Source organism: Passer montanus, unplaced genomic scaffold, assembly GCF_014805655.1.
Source record: "Passer montanus isolate IOZ18808 unplaced genomic scaffold, ASM1480565v1 scaffold80, whole genome shotgun sequence".
NCBI classification, from domain to species: domain Eukaryota; kingdom Metazoa; phylum Chordata; class Aves; order Passeriformes; family Passeridae; genus Passer; species Passer montanus.
The window spans coordinates 2826034-2842377 of NW_024373257.1; the positions used below are offsets into that span (position 1 = coordinate 2826034).

Genomic DNA, 16344 nt, shown 5'->3' on the forward strand with positions numbered 1-16344 from the left:
TTTACTGAACTGGGAGGCTTAGTAAAGATTATTGAATAGTTTGGCAATTGATGGCAATTGCTGTAAAACTCCAAATTAATTGCAGTATTACTAGAGGAAACAGCTGGGAGGTGAAGAGGACTGCACAGGGCATGTGCCCCTCCAACATAGGTGTCTTCTTCCAGGGAACCCAGGGTCTTCCCACCCTGTCTGCCAAACCCTGTCTTAAATGCCTCAACTGTTGCTGACTTTGGTTAATTCAGGGACAGTTGGAGTTGCCCCATCCACCAGATTCCCTGCTGAAGTGCTGAGTGCCCTCTCTGTGACCATCTTGGGAATGCAGGGCATCACTGGCCTTTGGTAAATGCCCAACTCAAAAAAGAGTCCTGCCAGACAAATGGGCAAATATATACTGCCTGTTTAGTAACTAAGCCGAGAGTTCTGTGCCCTCCCAAGTCTAATTTGAGGGATTTTGAGGTCTAGGGAGTTGGCTGTGCAGCATGCAGGGTCTTGTAAAAAAAAGTGGAGAGAGTCTTCATTATGAACATTTTGAAAACCGTTGCTAAAATGTAGCATTTAAAAATACATGTTGATAAAACCCAGCATTCTCTCAAATCTTAAGAGTATGTCTCTACATGGTTTTGTGGTCACCCAAGGGCTCTTTTAATAAGGCAGAACAAGTATCAGTAGGGGGTTGGCAGTGTTAGCATGGAGCTCTGTGTGTGCTAGTTTAATTTTCATTGAGTAAGGGGCAGTGAGATCATGCAGAGTGGGGCTGGGCTGCTGCATTTAGAGTTCCTGGTACTTGATTTGTTGGTTTAAATCAGGTTCTGTGTCTAGGAGCTACCAAAACTACTGAGTCTCTGGGGCCAGTCACTGACAATTGATGCTGATGAGACAAGGACATGTCCTGGACATTGCTTCAAGAGGCAAGATCTGGTTAGGCTCCAGTAACAACTATCCCTGTGCTAGGAGGCTGCAAATCCTGTTTGTGGATTTCTTTTAGAGCACTGGATGTTGAAAACAGTACTTTCTCTTGGGAAATGATTATTCAATTAACTGGGTATTTATTTTGATAATAAGTTTTGTTGTTGTTGAAAGTGAAAACTAGTTGGGGATAAGATCTTCCTATTAGAGGGCTTGTTCTTGGGTTTTTTAGGAGTGGGGGAGGCAGGGGAGGATGAGCTTACTGCCTTTGGTGCTTGGGATAGAATTTTTGCCCTGTTTTTCTGCCCTTCCTTAAAGCTGTCATTGAAAACTGGAGTCCTTGAGAATGTATAGGAAATACAGAAGTAAGCACTAAGCTCTCAGCACTGAGACCTAGTTACCTGTGTTTCTCTAAAAGACCTAGTGTTTACCAGCCCATTTAGTATCAAGGCTGTGTTTAACATTCTCCGCAGCCCTCCCTCCACTCTTTGGTACAAAAAGTAACATTAAAAAAATAATTCAACAATTAGTGTGCTAAAGATTTGCATAGGTACCTGTTGACAGGGAGTTAGTCTCTGTGGTTTATATACTGCACTGGTTTAAAAGTGTTGCTGTTAAATTCGCAGGCCACATGTTCACCCAAGCAGAAGATCAAACTGTAATACTGGAATCACTTTAATATAAATGTAAACGTTGGAGAAGATGTTGAACTACACCAAATCACTTGTTACTACAGTCTCTTGCTTCTAGAGGAGCACACTTAGCCTTGCCTCAGGTATTTTCAGCACCAAAGCTAACAGTTGCTTTTGTTCTCCTGCCTTTTCCTGGGCTGTACCAGGCAGGGTCCCAAAGAGCAGCAGTGGTGGTCAGCTAGTAGAGAGATGCAGGGATGCAGCTGATGACTTCTCTAGAGTTCAACAACAGCATCTGGGAGTTTTTTGGTCTCCTATGGGCCAATGTACTGCCCTGTTACAGTTCAAAGTGCAGTGGTGGAAAAGTATCAGTAGGTCATCTCTGCAGCAACTACACTTCACAGAATGATTTTTTTTGTGTAAATAGATCTTACTGTGAACCTGTGTTTAACTTAAGGAGTGCTGGACAAGTGCAGGAATAGGACAGTTTGTATGACTGGCAAGCCAGTGTTGTACCCTGACAAGTATAGTGGCTCTTCTGCACGTAGAACAAGGACATATATTAGGTTGGAGGTCTGTAAAGCTCCTTTGGGTAAAGAGTAGCTTATCTTAAACCTTTTCTTCCTGTCAGTTGAAAACAAGCAAAAAAAAAATCCCCAAAGTTCTTGTATATGTTAATGCTGTTACTGTGTTGTATTTATACGTGCAGCTATCTAACATGTAGATTGGAATCTGTGTTCCTTGCATCCATGCTGGAGTGGCAGGAAGAGACCCACCCTATTTAATCTATGTGTTCCACATATGCATTTTAGACTTCAGTGCAAGGATCCTGTATGATTTTTCTTGATGAAGAGATCTGCTGTATTTCTATTGCAGTATCACTTTGCATACTTCATTAACTTCTGGTGAGTGGAGCTAGAATGTAGAGAAATAAATTGGTTTGGGTAATTTTTTTTAGTGGGGGGGGAGTTGCATTTTTGAAGTAAAATAAGAATTTTTACTTTTGGTAAAGTGAAGTGTGGTCTAGTAAAAACTTCTTTTAACCCCGAGTCACACACACACACTGTGGAGAAAACCACGGACCAGAGGATAAAATAACACCTATTTTTAATTGAATGAGAATAATTCCTCAATTAGTTTTAGATGGTATGCAGACAAAACTTAAAGAACCTTGTAGAGGAGACCATGTAATAGTCACTGATTCGCATCTGGCTTTGGTGTCAGGTTGTTAGACAAGAGCAGACGTCATCACAAGGGATGTTACAGCAGATACTTTGCTCTGGTATAAGAAATGGTAAGCAGCAGAAATTCATAGGGATAGTTGAACATTTTTCTTTTTTTTTCCTGGGTTTTCTTGTTGGCTGCTGTATTTATATGGTGCATACGTGCTGGCATAAACCCCCTTCCTCATGTTTCCAGGGAGGAGTCCTCTGTCCTTGCTCACAGCTGTGGTGGCCTTGGCTGGGGCCAGCCATCCTCCTGCAGCTCTGCCTCCCAGGGATGGCTGTGCCAGGCCAGCTGTTTCCAAAACCATGATGTGTGCTGATGTACCCCTGCAGGCACCCTGGGGCAGCGTGGGCCCTCTCTGCCAGAGGGCAGGGGAGGCTGGGGAGATGGGAGAGCAGCCAGAGGTTAAAGCAGCATAAGGACAGCTAAAGGTAGGTAGGGTTTGCTCTTAAGTAAAACTGAATGAAAATTATTTCCCTGCTGCTTTTGCTGCTCTGCTCACTTTTCCAGCAAGCATGTTTATGGAGGAAAACATAACCTGAATATGCCAGGAACGGGATGGCAGCCCACCTACAGGGACCTGACCTCTCCTCCATGCTTGCTCCCTCTCACTCAGTGCTGCCACAGAGACTGATCTTATCTCCTGCCGTGGCTGGCACAGCCACCAGCTGTCCACAGATGCAGACAAAATACATTTCTTTAAGTCACTTCCCCATTTCCTGAATCTTTCCCACTGTGTTCTCCAACTTTTTCCAGTGCCCGTAGATATCTGTCAGATTTTTTGGGCCTTAAATGTGAAAGGAAATCTAAAGATCACAGATTACATCCCCAAACAAAGCCAAACTTCAGAATTCTGGTAGAAGTGACACCCGTCGGAGCAGGCTCCAAAAATCTGAGCTGTAGTTCAGGTGCTCAAGTATTCACATGGTACTTGATCACTGTCTTAATATACAAAGAGGTGCCCAACTTGGGGTTTCTAATGTGCAAGCTAATACTGAAACCTGAAGAAAATTGCAAATGTATCCTGAAAGCAGACCTTCTGTAATGGTTTTTCAGCATTTCATTCAAATAAGTTAAATTTGAAAGATTTATTTATATATATATTAGGATTTGAATTCAGTGAAGTACTTAGTGAATGATATGTGAAACTGGAGGGGAGTGTGGGGTTTTTTTTTCCCCCTGCAGAAAAGATGACAAGATTTGGCCCAAATACTGGAGGATTCTGTAAAAAACAATTATACATACTCTAAAGGAAATTTCAAATAAATAGTTGTGTGTAGTGGCTGTTTCTAATTGGGCTTGATGTTTTATCACAATTAGTTTTCCATTTAGGAGGGAGGATAGGAGCTATAAAACCTGATGCAAATTAGCAGAGTGAAATAGTTTTCAACTGATCTTTGAGTCTTTGCAACTCTTTTAAGCATATGTTTAGAAAATATTGCAGCAGTACATCTAGGAAGAAAATTGGGTTGTTTTGGAAATCAGAAGTGTATGTCCTAATAAATAGTTTCTGATAGAACTAGAAAATAGAGAAGATTATACTAATGGAAGTTGCTTCTTGAAAGTTGGGATTGCATTTTAACCTCACAGAGAACAGGTATCATTATTCTTAAAGTAAAAACTAGACAAAACCTTTCTAATTTAAGAAATCTTGATGCTGATAATGTGTTAGTGTTTTTTGCCACAAGTAATATGTGAATTTACATTGTGAGAAGTAAACTGCATCTGTAAAATTGCCGGTAACTAGTTCTGGTAATTCTAAAAAGGGGGCAACAAGAATAGGATTTTATTCTGCCACATTGTATGTAGTATCTGAATACCTTCCACCTATAGCAGAGAAGACCTGGGACTAAACTTTTCAGGATAACAGTGTGGGGGAGGGATAAGAAGAGACAGTATGCTGCTTGTAGGTAGGATTTTTGGCTTGGGTCTTTACTGCGTTATTTAGATATCACGTTTGTACCTTAAGCTGTTCTGATGTTTGAGATGTGTAGGTTTGTGCAGTAGGTAACAGGGCAGTAGCTTTCCATGATGGAAATGTGCTGTTAATGTGCTGCATAGTTCAGTACACTGCTGTGTACATGTGCCTATATGAAAATATTGGATACAACTTTCTAAGAAGTGCTGAGATCCAGGAATCATAAAAATGGTGATTCTGCTATTTCTGAATGCACAGATTGTCAATGTTTTATCAATTAATGTGTGTGTTTAGCATTATATTAATTGTGTGGTATTACAATGTTATATAAACACTGGATTGGGAGATTGCATCTGTTTTGAGGTGAATAGTGACTTTGTTTAGATTTAGTGATTAAACTTGTATTTCTTCATGGAATTGGAATAAAATGTGGAGCTTCAGTGGAGGTGCTACTTTATCAGTATTGCTGCAGTACTCTCTATGTATATGTGAGCACAGTTCAGGTCTGAATTTTACTGGAGGCGGGCTTACAATATAAGACTGAAATTGCAGCTTTGATTGGAGAATGGATGTCTTCACTGATAGTCACTTCCAGGTTAATTTTGGAGTGTATTAAGCATACTCTCAAGATATGTTTGTTTCATTAATTTTGTTGTTTGCTGCTCACATTCCCTTGAATGCATTCCCTTGCTATATAGCTGGCGAAAGCCTTCACCCACTCAAGATTAATCAGTGTTACTTTTTCTATCTTCTTTGAGCAGATCTTCTCTATCCTAGTCACTTACTAAGTGATTACATTCCCTTGCTATATAGCTGGCAAAAGCCTTCACCCACGCAAGATTAATCAGTGTTACTTTTTCTCTTTCTATCTTCTTTGAGCAGATCTTCTCTATCCTAGTCACTTACTAAGTGATTTTAATGCTCATAAAGTTCCCGAGCAACAAGCCAAAAGTCAGATCAGGACAAGACAGATTAACTGATGGAGTGAGTAAATGTGTGATCAAACTACCTCTGGCTTTGCTTGTTCTAAATAAATATGGAGACAGTTTGATGCCTAATCTCTACCTGCCATTAATGTAGGGTTCAGGACAAGATAGATGAACTGATGGGGAGTGAGTGAATGTGTGATCAGACTACCTCTGGCTTTGCTTGTTCTAAATAAATACGGAGTTTGGTGCCTAATCTCTACCTGCCATTAATGTAGGGAGTGAGAGGTGAGAAATCGTCACATAGAAATTTATTTTGACAGCTGTAATTTAAGCAATACAAAACATCAAGTTAATTTTAAAGCAGTAACAGCTTGACTGAAGGTGCTTGGACTTCCAAGTGTGTTCATACCCTCACTTTTAGTGCTTGCTACTTCCTTCCTTATGCCTTCTTGTGAGGTAGATCTTTATCTAGTAGCTAAAGGATAATCCCTTTTGACCATTTTCAAGCTTTAAAAAAATGTGCATCTCCCTGCAAGAAAAAAGCTGGCACAATTTAAAGTAGTGGGTTTCAACTTTTCCAAAATTTAAAGTCATTAAAACATTGTCCTATAGATGATGTGGATGCCTGAGTTTGCAGACCTGTAGGAAGTAACGAGTGCAGTGTTAAAAACTGCTCATGTACTGCTGTATCTGTACTGCAGTGGGAGACCTCTGGACATGGTAATAACACTAGTCAGCAAAGATAATGACAGAAGTCTAACTGTTTTGTAGTGTTAAGCACAAACTGTTTTGCTTTGAAAAGAATGGTGGCATAACATGACTTTAACAGCCCTGGCTGTGAAATCCTACTGAAATGGTAAACTTTGATTTTAAAATGTACTTGTTCTTTTATTGACCTCATTCAAGGAGACTTAAAAGAGACAAATGAGCAGAGACTAACTACTTGAAGTACAAGCAGATGCTACTCTTATTTCTCAAGGAAGTTTCTTGCGTAGAAAGGCAGGGTTAAAGAAATGGAGCTTTTTGTACTGAAAACAATGCAATACTTTAGCCTGTTTTTCCAGCTTTTTCTTTGTATGACCTATCATCTTAAGGATGAAGTGCCTTTAACAATGAAAGATAGAGTGGGCTGGTAGAGGGAGGGTCTTTCAGAATAGTTTAAAGTCATTTGCAAAATAAATAATTGAAGATGTGAGAAAGTTTTATTTTGTTACCAAGTCAAGATAGGCTGAATATGTACCTTAGTTGTTAAAGATGTGCCTTAAGTGATTTGTTAGTTAACCTTATAACAATGGCCAATTATATTTATTTGCTACTAGAAGTACTTCTTTTAGGGGAAAAAAAAAAGATGCTTCTGTTGCATTAGAGGTTGCTGAAATAAATTGTCCTTGTCTGTCATGTCAGAAGTGCCAGAGACTGCTCTTCTGTATCTAGTGAAATACTCTCAGGTGTACCTGAAGTGAAAAAGTAGAGGGGAGGAAGGAGGCTGTACTGTACACTGTAGCAGCACATACCTGTCCAGTGTTGGTGAGGACTAAGAAGTGCCCTTTCAAAACTGAGTATGGAATTGAGAAGCAGAGGGAAAAGAGTGCTCATTGCTGTAGAATCTCTTCTATACAGCAGGTAGGAAACAGCTTCTCTGAAATACACAGAATAACCCCGATATTGGTGGTGGGCTTGTGAGCTCATTTATGTCAGGTGTTGTGCACTCCCAGAGCTGTGAGTAATGCAGTACAATTGTTGGTTTTGATTTGAAGAGAAGCCCAGGTATGTATGTAACAATAATTGTATCAGAAAATACAGATACTTTGGGAATGTCTTTGCTGTTTCTCTTAAGTTGTTTACTGTTAAGAGCTCTTACCTGTATTTTCACCTTGTCTGCACCACCGCAGCACAATATTCCATGCAGGTTTTGTGGTTTCTTGGTTTAAATGCTCATTAACTCTGTTTAGCTGAGTGTGTAAATCACATTTGCAGTTTTGATACAGTTCTGGCTTTAAGGTCTATGTTTCTTTAGTAAGGAAGCCACTGTATATCTCTCCAGTGCTAACAGTTTCCCCCAAAAAGAATAAAAGTACTCATGGGAGTAAAACTAGAGTCTCAGTTTATGACTGAAAAGGGTTAAAGCTGCCAAACTACAGGGACCCTAGTGCAGAAATGGCATTGATATTAAGGTGGATAGGATGTGGTGTGTTGCTGCTCATGTGCTTGGCTAGCCTAGCCTGCATGCTGAGATTGGGGCTGCCTTTAGTCTCCTTGTGGCTACTGTGATGTTGCTGCAGCACCTGAAGATCCCGCTGCAGTGAGGCACTGCATCCACTGGGTTGGAGCTGACTGCTCCATCAGAGGAGCTGTAGATGGGGATATGTGTGTGCATCAGTGACCTGCAGCTTGCAGCCTGAGCATTCAGTGCAGCTGCAGTCACCACAGGCAGGCTGTGAACTGGGAAGCCTTGGGACAAAGACATGGGTCCTGTCTGTCCACTCCTGAAAATGAAGGCCACGGGCTTTGGAGAGAGGCCAGGAGAGAGAGGTGTGATTGTGTTTCTATCTCAGTCTGGATTTGTCTGCAGACTGAGTGTAGGACATACTTTGAAAGTGTCAAAATGTGAACAGGCCTCAGTGAATTTAAAAGTAGTTATTAAATACTTTCTTAGAAGTTGTTGAGTTTCACAATCTGGAACGGAATCTTCCAAATGGGAGTTAGACATGCTACAGGTTCCAATACTGAGCAGACAAGAGAAAACATATGAAATAAGTGGTAAAAATAAAATGCGTTGGCCACCTTGCCTCTGTTTTCTGTTCTCCTGTCAGTATAATGTAGTATATAATATATAGTATAATGTAGTATAATATAATCCCATCAGATGAGATTTTTGAAAGTGTAAGAACTTCACTTAAACTGATTTACTGTTTCATTTTTGGCCCTGTATCTGCTCTGTACCCACCAGTACAAAACACCCTGCATCTTGTCATACAGAGCTAATGGAGCAAAACATTGAGACCGGAAAGAGGGCAAGACAAGTGTAAAAACCATGCAGTGTCCCTACTTACTTCCACAGCCTCATTTAGAAAAGCCCTAAATGCATGGGGATTGTCAACTTTTGGCTGAGGTATAGATCAGATCTAGCTGTGTGAGTGTTAAACATCCACTGCCATGCTGTTTCCTGTTATGAATTTTAATTATTACTTAGAAACATTGGCTGATAGCTCTCACGGTAGTCAGTTCATCCTCCTTTATGGTTTTTTGGCTTTTGTTTTCCACGCTCACGTTTATTTAGACTGCCGTGTATCACTGTTTTCTGTTGGGTTTTCGTAATGCTGTCCTTGTGACCCAAAGCAGCCCTGCTGCTGAGGAATGTGGGGGCCAGGCAAGCAGCAGAAGCAGCCCGACCGTGGCTCAGGCCAGCACGGCAGCACCGGCCTTCGCGGGGTAGCCAGCTCCGCCGGGAGCGAGCTCCCGTGGCCTGCCTTCGCTGGGAACGGGAGCCCCGCGGAGGCAGAGAAAGCCCTTAAAGAGTGGGAGATGCTGTTGTCGAGGTTAAGCCCTGCTTGGAGTCTGAGTTTTAGAATGAAAAGCCTCTCCGTTCTTGAAGCTGTTTTCCTAAAGAATCCCTCTCTTTTTCTTTTAAACTCCATCACAAGAAGTTATTTACTCGCTAGACACGGCAGTTCAGTCTTTCACCAGATATCGTAATCTGTTGCTTTTAGCACGCCGGAGGAGCTCCCGCAGTTGCAGAGCAGGAGCGTTGAGTTCGTCCCGCAGGAGGTGCCCTTCAGACCGGCTCACGCGTGACAGCGGGCTCGGCGCCCCCGGCAGCCCTCACCCCGGGCCGGTGCGGGCAGGGAAGCACCCGGGGCCGCCGCGGGGCCGGAGCTGCGGGGCAGCCGGGCGGGCGGCGTGTGGGGGCCGCTTGCGCAGGGCCGGTACCTGCGCGGCCAGTGCGCTGCGCGGGGCTGCCGCGGGCCTGCGCCCCCGGGCCAGGGGCTGCTGGCGTCCGTGTCAGCCCCGGCGCTGGTATTTCAGTAATGCGCTGCTGGTTGGTCATACTGCCAAAGCCAACCTATAAGCAGCGAGTCTTTGCTCCACTTTTCTTCGCTCCGTGCCTCTGCTCCGCCCCGTCCGCGCTCCCCGCGCTGCTGAGATCAGCTTCCTGCTTTTCGTTTCCCTCGGACCGGCGCTGTTACTCCTCCCCCGAAAGAGTTATTTTCATCGGTCTGGAGTTAATGTCCGTGTGAGGCTGCGGGCTCTGTTTGAGACAGGCGAGCGCCGGGCTGGAGAAGCGGTGTCACGGTGGCCGTGGTGTGTTGCAGAGCGCCCGGGCTGTAGGCAGGATGGCAGAAAACTCTTGTGTGCCAGCTCTGTGACCGGGAAGGCACAGGAGGTGAGTGCCGCTCGTACCCCGCCTGAGTCCGGGCAGTTCTTGGAGGAGGAACCAAGAGTCACAACCTAGCCCGGCTCAATAACAAGAGACGAGCAATTATGTTGTTACCGTCAACGATTAGATGCTTTTGCTCCTGCTAATACTGTAATGGAGTATACTCAGGAAATGATGTATTTTGCTGTAGCGAAGATCTGTAGTCAATAAAATTTATAGTTTGTAAATATCTGTTTTTTCTCAATGAAAAGTATAAATAGGTATGATACAAATACAGCCATGAAGGACAGAGGATACAGGTAAAGTTTACTCTATGCAACTTTAAAAACCCACTTACGTTATTTCAGAACTTCTGGATGGATTGAGTAATGCAAGAGAAGAGACTTTACAGTGGTTTAGTAATAGCTGTGGATCTAGAACAAGGTGATGTATTTGAGGGAGTGATGTTATAACATGGAAATAAAATTATAGACATGAAAAGCAAAAAAGAAAAAAATACTTTTTACAGTTGCCAAGCATCCTTCAGAAAGAAAGGAAGCCACGTTGGTTTAGAGAAAAGTGGAGTAATCTCAGTTGCAACAGATGGGCAACTTCTATGGAAAGGTGTCTTCTTACATTGTTGCATTGGATTTTTAAAATTATTTTCCTTTACAGAGTGAAGAATGTAAATATCACAGGTTCATTAATCAATTTTCAGCTTTTCAAACAGATGAGCATCATTCTCTATATTCCCTCAAATAAAACTTCTGAAATTGCTAATCTGTAACTGGTGGTAGGTTACACAAATACTTTGTGTTGTGATATTCTGCTTTTGCTGTATTTTTTATTACTGCCTGTTAACAGTCAGATTAATGGCACAACTTCGTTTGCTCTGGCCATGATGCTCTTGAGTGATTTAGCAGAGGACTCTTCATGGGAAGCCTCTCAAACACGCAGCTGTGGTGGGCCAGCCTGGTGCTGGACTCTGCCATTACAGATACAGGGCACCGTCTCAAGGTCTGAGCTGCTCCCCAGGTGACAGGGGACAGTAGAAACAAATCAAAGATCTTGATCAGGATCATTTGAGGCCTAACCACAATTGCTTGTGCTCTTGATCCAGACAAGGGTGTGTGATTTGAGTAGCTGTTTTCTGTTCTGACAAGTTTAATTTGTTGATTGTTCTATAAAATTAAAGACATGGAACCGTTTATTAGATCTTACAGTGAAGTTCTCCAGTAGCTTTGCTGAAAGCCGTTCCGGAGAAGCATGTGTTTTAAAGTGTGATGCATTGTGGTGAAAAATGAGAGAGGTACAGTAAAGGAGAAATTGGGGATTGATTTCTGGTAATATTTTTTATGATGACTGACTTGCCATTTTTCCTTGGTGGAATTTAGATCTGCTTCTTACCAGCAGCCTTATACTTTAAGGGGTCTTTCAAGAAGGCTGGAGAGAGACTTTTTACAAGGGCATGTAATGGTAGAACAAGGGAGCATGGCCTTAAGTTAAAGAAGGGTAGGTTTAGATTAAATATTAGGAAGAAATTCTTCCCTGTGAGGGGGTGGTATTGAGGCACTGGCACAGGTTGCCCTGAGATGTTGACCCATCCCTGGAGGTGTTCAAGGGCAGACGGAATGGAGCTCTTAGGAACATGGTCTAGTTGAAAGTGTCCCTGCCTGTGGCAGAGGGGTGGGAGGCTTGAGATTATCTTCAAGGTCCCTTCCAGCCCCAGTGGTTCTCTGTATGCTTCTGTGATTCTTCAAGTTTTGGAGCAAGTAGAAGTCATAAGGGTGTTACATTCCTGGCTCACACTTACTGTTTGCAGTTGGACAGCTTTGTAGGTAAAGGTGTAAGGCCAAAATGAAAGCAACAAACCACTTTATAACCCACTCTGTGGGCCTCCACTTGAGTATTGGTGGAGGAGCATTGTATAGGAGGTAATAAAATTTCCAATCATGTGTGGCCTTGCATCTTTTATATTTGTTTTCATGTGCTGGCTATACTGCACTGGATGGTTTTGCCTCTATGCAATCTCTAAATTCATTGCTGCTAAATCTGCTACTTGGTATAGACTTGTGCTCAAGGAATTAACCCTGTGTTATGTCATTACTCTGAGGGGTAAAATAGTAGCTGAAGACATTTTGTGTGTTGTGCACATTTTATCAGTGCATTAAAAACACAGTACAAGCCCGTTTGTTTCAGTGTGTTGAATCTAAAGGTAATTCTACATGCTAATGTCTTAACAAGAAATGTGTGGTAAATGTGCTTATGCTGTAGATTTCCATTTCCATTGTGGGCCCAAGTATCAACCCTTATTTGCCAAAGTTACTGCCTTTTTACTTGCATTCTACCAGTAAATAAACTCTAGCACTGTTATAGTACCTCGGTATAATGCGGAGCATCAAGCACAACAAGTCTTGGACCTTTTGCTGTTTTATTCAGTTTGTACCTATTTTCACCATCTCAGTTATAATTGATAGGAGGCTGCTGTAAAAATCCAACCTGTATCAATAAAGGGCTCCTACCAGTGGCTCTACATTTGCTTTTTATAAATTATTTTCCTGCTTCACTGACAGTTCGAGTCAAAGCATTTGCTGCTTCTCTGTCATACTTTGGCAGCCTGGTTTTCTCTTTGCTTGTAGACATTGGTTAATGTATTTTGGAATCCACCAAAGGAGGGTAAGAAGTTGTGTCTTAAAGCTAGATACTTCCTCATTTGAGAGATCAGAAGGGTGCTAATGAGTGCTCTGTATTTGTAGGCATGAAGAATGAGGGGAATGGCTCCCAGAGTATTTTTTTCACCTTCAACATGTGTAATACTGACCACCATCTTCATCATAGGTAGAAGATACAGACAGTATTTGAATTACAGCTCCCTGACAAAGAAGTGGAATAAGACATATTTAACAGAAGTAATAGTGAATCAACATATTTAATGGCAGCACTATTACTGAATGAAACAGTCCTTGCATCTTGGGGCCATGGTAGTGTTTTTGTTGTGTAATGAACTGGACTGGAGGAATGATCATAGCTAAAATTAATGGGTTTTATTAGCTTAACTCTTTCTGCCTAAAGATAGAACTGACCACTACTTGGTGGATCAGCTAATATATTGTAAATCAGACTTTAGAACTGAACAGTTCTGTTACCCTCTAAAAAGGGGGGGTCCAAGAGTGTATAGTAGAAAAGCAGGACAGGGGACATGACTCACTTTAGTTTCAGAGCTGCCCTATGTTTGCTACTTGTCAGACTGGAGCCATAAGGGCAGGATAAGTGCAAGGGGAGGAGGCTATATCTCCAGAAATAGAGCGCTACTGTCTATTTCTTCTACTAGGGACTTTCATGTGTCTTTTAAACATGATTTTGCAGTCTGGATAATTTCCAGAGCACATAGCATCAGTTAGTTAGTGATGCTGAAGACAACATGTTAATTGTGAGTTTTTATCTTTCTTCTGTGATCCTTTCAGAATTTGATGCTGTAAAGTGTTAAATTCATCAGTTACTCTTGAGATTTTTGGTAGTGGTGAACTACCTGAAAAAGAGCAGATCCTCAAGTGGCCTGTAAAAAGATTACATTTCTCTGGCCTATATTCTAATACTTTGTTGTTTGTTTTTTAAGTGGCAGGGTAATATTAGTTGTCCGAGCTTTATTTGTGGAGTACAGGAAGTTTCTGTTAGTAGTTTTCAAGCTTTTGATATGTGTCAGGTACTGGCAAAACCAACAACAGGTGTTCAGCATGCATTCACTGGGGCTGTGTTTTGCCTAGGGAAGTTGAATGCTATATCTCAAGGTAAAGTTCCTGTTCTGAGATTTGCTGGTGTATGCCCATGAATTTTGTTTGGGGCCTTGTTACTTTCTGTGAGATTTCATGTAAGTACAGAAATTCATGATAGTGGATTTTGACAAGGGATAAAAGGATCAATGTTTACTAGAGTTTAGAGTCTCTGCTCCTTCCCTTGCTCTATGAAAGTAAACTGAAAACCATGGAAAAACATGGCATATTGAGTCTTCAGATTTTTAAGTAATATTTTAGGGTACCTTAAGCTGCAAAATTATACTGTTAATTGAAAACTTTGTATAAACCAAAAATTATAATTGTGGGAAAGTAATGAGCAGAATGATAGTTTTAGGGTGAGAAAAAAAACTTACTTTAATATCCCTGTCAAGCTTGCACAGCTTTTATAAAGGCAAAAGGACTGAAACAACGACCTAGAAATGCAAACATGACAAAAAATTATAAAATTGACTACTTGGTTTGATTGTATCTTTCTTTCAGAGAGAAAAATAAGATTCTCACTTTTTGCTCTAAGTGGAGAAGCTAGTTATTAAGAGTAAACCACAAAAATAATGCTTTCTTTAGTAGCCAAGTTATGGCACAATATGAAGGACCTTAAATGCTCTAGAATTGATGCAAATGGACCATCACCTGTAAGTACACAACTTCTGTGCACTTTCAGGGGCACTGCGCCTGTTGAAGTGCCTTCTAACAGTGCTGTGTCCACCCTCCTCGTGGATGTGGTGTAATGGCAGCAGCTTGGACTGTTCTCCTTGGATCCTGTGCGGGACGATGCTGGAGAGCCTCGCTGGGAGGCGCAGTCACAGCAGTGGAGAGACTTTCCATGGAGCTGGGGTCAGATGCTGGTTTGGGACAGTCTTCCCTGATGGCCAGCTAGCCTGAGTTGAAACCATGGCAGCATCTGATATTCTTTGGATGTGAAACTTGAGTATGGAAGGGCATGGCTTTTGTAATACTCTACAGATTGCTTCTTTTTTCAAAAGCAGCCACAGAAAATGCTGCCAGAAAAACCTGTGCATTTTAACTGAAGATGAGCAGGATCTGCTGCAGGGAAAAGTTACTCAAAATGTATCCACCTCTTTTTAACTGTTAGTTCACTACTGCACAGTAAAGTGCTTTTTATGATATCAGGAGGTTAAAATGCCTTCAAATTAAAGGGATATCTTTATGCAGATGTTAAAATATTTTTCCCAAGCTAATTAAAAAATGAAACTCTCTGTAGAAATGAAAATAATTTGAGTTTTCCTGTTCCCTGCTAGCTACAGGAATATATAAAGGTGTTTTAAATTTTAAATTGTACTAATGTAGCTGTAACTGTTCCATACTTAACTAAGTTACTTTATTTTTGTAACTAATGCTACCCCTCAAAGCTTGTTAATGTATGAAGTACCTTGGAAGTAGCAATCAGGTGCGTAAACACCTGGAAGTTTTTGGGTAAAGATGCTGGCAAATTCCACATGGGTCTATTGCGCATTGACAAAATCTCAGTAAACAGAATTTTGGTGCAACTCAATCAAGAAGCAGGTTCTTGCTAGTCAGGAGCAGTAAAGTGTCACTAGATTTCAGGTATTTCCTTCTCTCTTCAAGACTCCAGTAAGGCAGGCAGCTAGCCAGGTCCCATTTGAAAAAAAACAATGGTATATTCTAACAACACGACTGAGGCCTTCCCATCTGTAGTGGGGCTCATGGTTTATTCAAAATGATCACAGGAATAAGACTCTGGTAGAGGTTTTCTGAATTAGATGCTGTGCTTTCACGGAATATCTGACTTGAGTCCCTGCTCTGTGAATTCTGAGTCTGCAACTGGAGGTGTTTGCTGCAGGTACTGACATCAGCTTTCTGGTGGACCTCTAGTGAGACAAGGAATCCACATTGATGTGTTGAAGTGGTGGTTAGGCAGAGATAAAATAGGTGCTTTCTGGATAAGCTTTCATAAGAAGTGAATATACTTTAAATATTATCATCAATTTACAATGTTGCTTGTGACTACATTTTCGGCAGTATGAGTTGACAAATGCATATAAAAGCAGATAAATCCTTTGCTCTTGGCAGTTCTAAGAGGTATTTCAGCTTGTCCTGCAGGTCCTTAGAGAAAGACATCTTCAGTTGACTGATAACTCTTTAGCACATTTCTGCTGAGTAATTAAGGTGCAAATAGAGGCTGTAGAGATGCTTGGGCTTCAGTCAGTAATGTGTTTGTTTTAAGATGGTCAGCCTCCGTGATTTATACCTCTGTGATTTATATATTTATTTATATTTTTTAATACCTTATTAAAAATTAATTCTTGAACATTGTGCCATCTCTTGAAGATTATTAAAGAGCATAATATACTCCCTTTGTCAAACCTGGTGGGGAGCAAGGGGGCAGGCAGTTACTCAGCTAACCAAAGTTCCCAGGTAGTCTGTGTGTGGTAAGACCTGTAGAAAAAGCATGTTATGGCTGTCTTTTGGGGTGGTAGAAGCATGGTCAATATCAATATCAAAAGGAAGTATGCCAGTGTACGTATTTGCAGCACTAATAAAGTGCATGTTTTGTATGAAGTACCATGCTTTGGATGATCTGCATATTAAGAAGTAGCAG

General features: G+C 41.5%; 1 protein-coding gene across 16 annotated transcripts in view; it reads left to right on the forward strand.

Annotated features, from left to right (window-relative positions):
• BBX (BBX high mobility group box domain containing) overlaps positions 1 to 16344 on the forward strand; it is a 135710-nt gene that overhangs the window by 24759 nt on the left and 94607 nt on the right. Inside the window, exon 1 of one of the 16 annotated variants that reach the window (XM_039732720.1) lies at positions 9821 to 9996. The exons of the other annotated variants lie outside the window; for them this stretch is intronic. The gene's annotated coding sequence lies outside the window, so the exon portion shown is untranslated. Of the gene's footprint in view, positions 1 to 9820; positions 9997 to 16344 lie in introns of those variants that run through there. 16 annotated transcript variants of the gene reach the window in all.